The sequence below is a fragment of the Hylobates moloch genome, unplaced genomic scaffold (genome assembly GCF_009828535.3).
Source record: "Hylobates moloch isolate HMO894 unplaced genomic scaffold, HMol_V3 SCAFFOLD_8, whole genome shotgun sequence".
Lineage (NCBI taxonomy): Eukaryota > Metazoa > Chordata > Mammalia > Primates > Hylobatidae > Hylobates > Hylobates moloch.
The window spans coordinates 89,500,442-89,508,207 of record NW_026652283.1 but is presented as its reverse complement, the minus strand read 5'-3'; positions in this window follow the sequence as shown (position 1 = coordinate 89,508,207).

Below are 7,766 nucleotides of genomic sequence, written 5' to 3'. Positions count from 1 at the left end.
TTTTACATATATTTTTTGAAACAGGGTATTGCCCTGTCACCCAGTCTAGAGTGTGGTGGCATAATAATAGGTTACTGCAGCCTCAACCTCTCAGGCTCAAGTGATCTCCCCACCTCAGCCTCCTGAGCAGCTGGGACTACAGGCATGTGCCACCATGCCCCCTAATTTTTGTATTTTTTGTAGAGATGGAGTTTCACCGTGTCACCCAGGTATCAAACTTCTCAGCTCAAGCTCTCCATCCGCCCACCTCGAAAACCTATTCTTTATAAGTATCTGATCTGGTCCATGTTAACTCCAAGACACAAGAGCAGTGTCTTCTTGTCTTTGAGAATCTTTTTTTTTTTTCTTTAAGACAGGGTCTCACTCCATCACCCAGGCCAGGCTGGAGTGTAGTGGCACAATCGTATGCAGCCTTGACCTTCTGGATTTTTAGGTTCAAGCGATCCTCCTGCCTCAGCCTCCTGAATAGCTAGGACTACAGCTCCATGCCACCATGCCCAGCTAATTTTTAAATTTTTTGTAGAGAGGCAGTCTATGTTGCCTAGGCTGGTCTTGAACTCCTGGCCTCAAGCAATTTTCCTGCCTTGACCTCCCAAAGCGCTGGGATTACAGGCGTGAGCCATCGCACCTAGCCATCTTTAACAGTCTTCAAATAGAAAAAAATATATATCATTATTATTTTCACCTTGGATGAAATCAAGATACTCTGCGTTCTGAGTAAATAGTGCTGAAAGAAAGCTAATGTTTGTGTGTTTGAAGTTGTGTCAGTGCATACTCATTGTTTTGCTTGTGTGTGTCTCTGTGTGGGCACCTAGTGTTTTTTGTGTGTGATAATGTGTGACTGTGTGCATGTTTTAAAAATGGTCTGGTATGCATCAGTCCAAGAATTGTACAAATCCCCTGCTTCCTTCTCTTATTGGCTCCCTGTCTCCATTCATGACAGCTGTATTGGCACATGAATATATTTGTTCTGGCCGAATGATTCTGGACGAATGGCAACATTAATTTTTTTTAGCAGGTATGTGTCAAACTCTATTGCTGTAAAGGAGGAAGGATGTTTTCACACCATATCTACAGCCACTATCCAGGCCAGTCTCAGTTTAAAATATTCTGTACTCCCTACAAATCAGAAAAACAATCTTTGTCATATCATGTATCTCAGAGATTCAAAGAATATGGCCATTAAAACCATACCAGAAAATACTGTTTGGCAATAAAATCGACTCAACTTCTGATATTTGCTGCCACATGAATCAACCCCAAAAACATTATGTTCAATAAAAGCCAAATGTAAAAGATCACATAGTCTGTGATTCCATTTACATGAAATGTCCAGAAATGAAAAACCTATACAGAAGGAAAATAGATTAATGGTTGCTTGAGGCTGGGGTTTGGGAACTGAAATTATTTGCAAGATGGCAGGATAGACATTTTGGGATGATAATATTCTCAGAGTGAATTGTGACGGTTGAACAACTCTGTAAAAATCGCTAAACACTTGAAATTGGTATATATTATGGTATGTCAGTTATTTCTCAAAGCTATTAAAAATATTGGGACAATCTTGTCAAGACAGAACTGTAAAGCTCTGCAACATTTACACTGCTGGGGCCTGTGTGATACTGCGGCTACACAAAACCCAGGATCAAGGGTCCAACGTTGACAATAAGAAAGCCTGATGGCAAAGGAATTTAGGTGCCTTCCAGCTACCGTGGCTGAGATACTCCCACTAAAGCATCAAACGACTAGGGCAACTTGGAAGGCACCTTGCCTAAAATATCTACCATCTGGTTGCTGGCCCCTCTCAAAACTCACCTGCCAACAATCTGCTGTTAGACAGCATGACCCCTTCACGATTCTCTGCTATACACCAAGGATGTCTTAATCTAGAGTTTTGTAAACTTTAGGTCATCAGCAAAATCCAGTGATATAACAGTCACATAATGAATAAAAGCCACCCAATAAGAAGAGGTCATTCCTTCCCCCACACCTGTTAGTGCACCAGAAATGACTACACAGGGAGATAAGCCATTATAGAGTTTTGTCCCAAATGTTGGAGGCTCAGAAGGTTGTCTCACTTGGTCAAGCTTAGGCTAAGGAAGGCTCTCAGAGAGGAAAGGACAATGAGAGTCTTGAAGGGAATCTTCATGTGCTGACGCTGTAAGAAATTTTCGTGTAGCTGGTGCATGAGATATAAGTTGAGAGCCAAGAAAGAAGAATCCAGGAAGGGATAATGAGAAGGGTGTATGAGTTGTTCTGTGTCCAGAATTGGTGTGTTCTTGGTCTGACTTCAAGAATGAAACCTTGGACCCTCGTAGTGAGTGTTACAGTTCTTAAAGGTGGTATGTCCGGAGTTTGTTCCTTCTGACGTGTTCAGAGTTTCTTCCTGTTTGTGGGTTCGGGGTTTTGCTGACTTCAGGAGTGAAGCTGCAGACCTTCCCCATGAGTGTTACAACTCATAAAAGCAGTGCAGACCCAAACAATGATAACCAGCAAGATTTACCACAAACAGCTAAAGAACAAAGCACCCACACCAGAAAAAGGGACCCAGGCAGATTGCCTGCCGCTCGCTCGAGCAGTCTGCTTTTATTCCCTTATCTGACCCCACCCACATCCTACTGATTGGCCCACTTTACAGAGAGCTGATTGGTCCATTTTACAGAGAGCTGATTGGCCCGTTTTGACAGGGTACTGATTGGTGCATTTACAATCCTTTAGCTAGACACAAAAGTTCTCCAAGTCCCCACTAGATTAGCTAGGCACAGAGCACTGATTGGTGCATTTACAAACCTTGAGCTAGACACAGAGCACTGATTGGTGCATTTACAATCCTTTAGCTAGACATAAAAGTTCTCCAAGTCCCCACAAGATGAGCCAGACACAGAGCACTGATTGGTGCATCCACGAACCCCGAACTTGACACAGGGTGCTGATTGGTGCATATACAATCCTCAGGCTAGACATAAAAGTTCTCCAATTCCCCACCCAACTCAGGAGCCCAGTTGGCTTCCGCTAGTGGATCCTGCGCCAGGGCTGTGGGTGGAGCTGCCCGCCAATTCTGGGCTTGCGCTTGCACTCCTCAGTCCTTGGGCGGTCGATGGGACCTGGTGCCGCAGGGCAGTGGGGCAGCGCTCGTTGGGGAGGCTTGGCGCACGGGAGCCCACCGCTGGGGCGGGGGGCTCGGGCATGGCGGGCTGCAGGTCCCTAGCCCTGCCCCGTGAGGAGGCAGCTGAGGCGCTGCGAGAATTCCAGCCTGCTGCAGGCGGGCCCGCAGTGCTGGGGGACCTGGCGCCCCCTCCACAGCTGTTGGCCTGGGTGCTGAGCCCCTCACTGCCAGGGGCCAGCGGGGCCAGCCAGCTACTCGGAGTGCGGGGCCCTCCGAGCCCATGCCCACTCGGAACTCGCGCTGGCCCATCATCGCCGCGCGCAGCCACAGTTCCTGCCTGCCCCTCTCCCTCCATGTCTCCCGGCAAGCACAGGGAGCGGGCTTCCGCTTCAGCCGGCCTCGGCCAGCCCAGAGAGGGGCCCCCCACAGTGCAGTGGCGGGCTGAAGGGCTCCTCAAGCATGGCCAGAGCAGACGCCAAGGCTGAGGAGGCACTGAGAGCGAGCGAGGGCGGCCAGCACGTTGTCACCTCTCACTTCCACTTCTGCATCACCCACAGTCACCCTCAGGTTTCATGCCTGGTACCTAACAAAATCATCTGTGTTTGTCAGTAGTGTAAGTGCCCTGTTGAGCCAATAACTACCTGTGTTTTATTAGATCTCCATCTTCGCAGCCTCCATGGGCGTGGATGACAATGCAAGGTGCACCACTGCTCCAAGCCGCATTTGTCCTGTTAAAAAAAATTTATAGGAGGTCATTGGTTTGGACTGAGCTCCTGCAATGAGGTTAACACACCAGACCAACATGCAATTACTCACACTGAAGTTCCACAGGACCAAGTGAAATCAAGTTGCTTGGCCGGGCGCATTGGCTCACGCCTGTAATCCCAGCACTTTGGGAGGCTGAGGCGGGTGGATCACGAGGTCAGGAGATCGAAACCATCCTGGCTAACACGGTGAAACCCCGTCTCTACTAAAATTACAAAAAGAAATTAGCTGGGAGTGGTGGCGGGCACCTGTAGTCCCAGCTACTCGGGAGGCTGAGGCAGGAGAATCGCTTGAACCCAGGAGGCGGAGGTTGCAGTGAGCCGAGATCGCGCCACTGCACTCCAGGCTGGGCGACAGAGCGAGACTCCATCTCAAAAAACGAAAAACAAACAAAAAACAACAAACAAAAAAAGAAATCAAGTTGTTTATCTGACCTTCTGAGAAATCAGGGGAGAGAAAGGCAGCAGTCAAATTTGCTGAGCATGGTGGTGCAGGTCTGTAATCTTAGCTACTTGAGACGTTATGGTGAGAGGATTGTTTGAATTCAGGAGTTTGAGACCAGCCTGGACAGCAGCATAGTGAGACCCTATCTCAAGGAAAAAAAATTAAATTGCCAAATCCCCAAACAAGTTAATTTTAGCTAGGATTAAGGAGGTCCTCTCTGCTTTAATCTTTACAAGGAAGGCAACTGAAAAGAACAATGAACATTCTGTTCTCTGTTTCTGCTTTCCTCAGCCCTTATTCTTTCTATAAAGCCAACCTCCTCTGCTTAGTTCTATGGAACACTCATTCTATTTTAGAGAATGAGGTGTTGTCCGATTATAAATCACAAAAGCTAATTAAGATGTTTAACTAAATTTGATATAATTTTTTTTGTCTTTTTACAGCCCTTGCTCTGACGTGCACAGGATATGAAAATGTCTGATAGTGTTGTGGCTGCAGTGAGACCTGGGAGTGGCAGTTTCTTTCACTGCAGTTGTCTGTCCAAAGGGAAGTGAACTAGCAAGTCTCTTTTACAAAAGGGCAAGCTTTGAACTACGCACAGTGTGAGCACAGACACAGTGGGGCTAATCTACGGGGGCAGTGTTAGCAGCAATGGGTTGCCCAAGATTTCTGAGAGGATTAGCACCTAGAAAACAATCTCATTATACTTTGTGGTGTCAGACAAAGGAACTGAATGAGAAAATTATTGAAGGGCATATTGTAGCTGATATGCAGCTCCAAGGCTGACTTTCTTCCTCTCCCTTGAATCCACTTACCACCAAAATATGGAATGAGCAGAACTTACGGGCGTAACCATAAACCAATTTTCCTTTGTTTCCTACTGTCTCTTTAAAGTTTTCTCAGTGGGAGAAATCTTCTCTGTCCTTGGATGAAGACTTACTCAGTAAATTGCTTTATGATCACTGATAGGTAGTAAAAGATCCTATGGTCATTTAAAAATAAAGCATAGAATTTTAATTCAGAAATTATTATCCTAGTTCCATAGAATAATCTAGATTCCAAACGATTTAAAGGTAAATTTTCTCTACCTTCCTAAGTTAGAGCTTCCTGCAGTCTTTCCCTTCTATCTCTCCTCCTGCCTACTAACCTGTTTTCTGACCTGTTACATTTTATTTGCCCTGATAAATTGGGTGAACAGGGTGATTACTAAGCAGCTGTTTCAACTTGTCAGAGGACAACTGACCAGCCTGGGTCTCACCCTTTATATTCCCTATCAGACCTCGATCCACTTTGTTTCTCCCATTGTAGATGGTACTTATGCTATTGGAGTCCCCCTGACGTCCTCTCTCTTGACTTGAGCTGAAGGGAATACACCTTGTACATTGCACCTCTACTTCCAGCCCACTAGCAGCTTTCTACAAATAAGTCTTGTCTAAGTAAGTTTCCTCTGATGCCCCACAACCCAGTTCTTTTTTATTCTCAAGGTCAATGAGGGGTATAGTGAAACCTGCCACATAACTGGTTTTTAGTTATTTTCTTGGAAAGTTTTTCATTTTTGTTTAACACCTCACTTGAGTACCTGGCTAATCAAAATGTGGTCCTGGGATGGGCAGCATTGGCAACACCTGGGAGCTTGTTAGAAAAGCTCAGGCCCCCGCCCAGACCTACAAAATCAAAATCTGCATTTTAGGGAGCTCTCCAGGTGATTCGCATGCACATTACGTTTTGAGAAACCCTGCTTTAGAAGTCCTTTCAACTGTTTCTTGGTGTCTCAATCTTCCTATTTACTTTCCTGTTACCCATTTAGAGTCCAATGTCCTAATGTAGCTTTGTGGGTTCTATTTTCAGAAAGGAGGAGTGCCAGTGTCTGTCCTTTGCAATTGCAGATCTCAAACCATTTATAAAACTATTAATAACTTAAATGTCTTTTTATTGAATTCAAATGTTCTATTGTCACATCAAATTCAATATATCCTACATCAAATCCAGCATTTCCCCCCAAATCCGACACCTCTTCTAACTCCTTTTACCCATTCTTTGATATCTAATAATGGACAGTCTTCTCCAAGACTATTTCCTTGACCACTGAAGCACAGAGTGATCACTCAACTCATGTACCATGCCAGCTTTTGGCACTTATGACAGCCTCTTTTTTATTTATGTTTATCCTGGCTTGAACTAATATTTAATTTTTCATTCATTCAACCTTTCTTGGGCACTTTCTGTGTTCCAACCAATGTTTAAGCAGCTGTTAAAGAACAAAACAAATTAGTCTTCTGACCTCTTGAAAGTTACATTTTCGGGGGGAGAAAGATACAAAAAATAGATAAATATGTAATTTCATACCACAGTGACGGCTTTCAAATTGATAATGTGAGGCTCAACCTCTCCTTTTAAGTGTAATTCATGTAACCAGTGTCTGCTCAATATCTTTACTTAGATATCTAGTATGCACCTCAAACTTAATGTATCCAAAACCGAATTCTTGATTTTCACTTCCACACCCGCTTTTCCTAGTGCTCTCCATCTCAATGTACAACATCACCATCTCCACAAAAATTCTCTTTCTTTCATACCCCACTTTTAATCCATCAGAAAATCCCTATAATTCTACTTTCAAAACATACCCAAATTATTGCTACTTCTCTCCACTTCCTCTGCAACAGCTCTGTGGAGGTCTCCAATGTCTCCTCTGGACTGCTATACCAGCCACCTGACAGCCCTCCTGCCTCCCTCATCCCTCTACTACAGTACGTACTCTACCAGTAGTCTGAGCTATCTTTCACAGAGTTAGTTTGAGCATTCCCTAGCTCAAAACTCTCTCATTGCTTCCTGTTGCTCTGAGAATTAAATCCAAAGACTTCACAGAGTCCCTCAAGGCCCTACAGACTCTTGGTCCCCATGCTGTCCCTCTGACTCACCTCCTCCCTACCACTCTTGCCTTCCTTTCCCATCCCAGTCACTTTGGCCCACTTGATGTTCTTTGAACACACACATCCGGCTATCTCCCCAAGTCTTTGCAATTGCTTAAACCACTCTCCCCAGATACCCAGAAGTCTTGCTTTCTCATTTTCTTAAAATTATCTCTGTATTCAAATATCACCCCCTCAAGAGGTCTATCCTGATTTTCTCTCTCACCTTCTCCTTTTCTTTATGACATTTAGCCATAATTCGGCCCACATACACATGCATTTGTTTATTCATCTGTTGGTTTATTGTCTGTCTCCTCACTAAAATGTAATTACCCCAAAATGTAATTTCCACAATAGCAATAAATTTATCTTTTTATTTTAACTACTGCCTGCCCAGCACCCAGAACTGTCATTGAAAAGAGCAGACATTCACTAAGTATTTGCTGAGTAAATGAACATTAACTAAATTACCTAAGTTTGCAAATTATTACTTTAATTATAGACCAAATTGATTCCTCTTATAATAATGTCACTGTCAC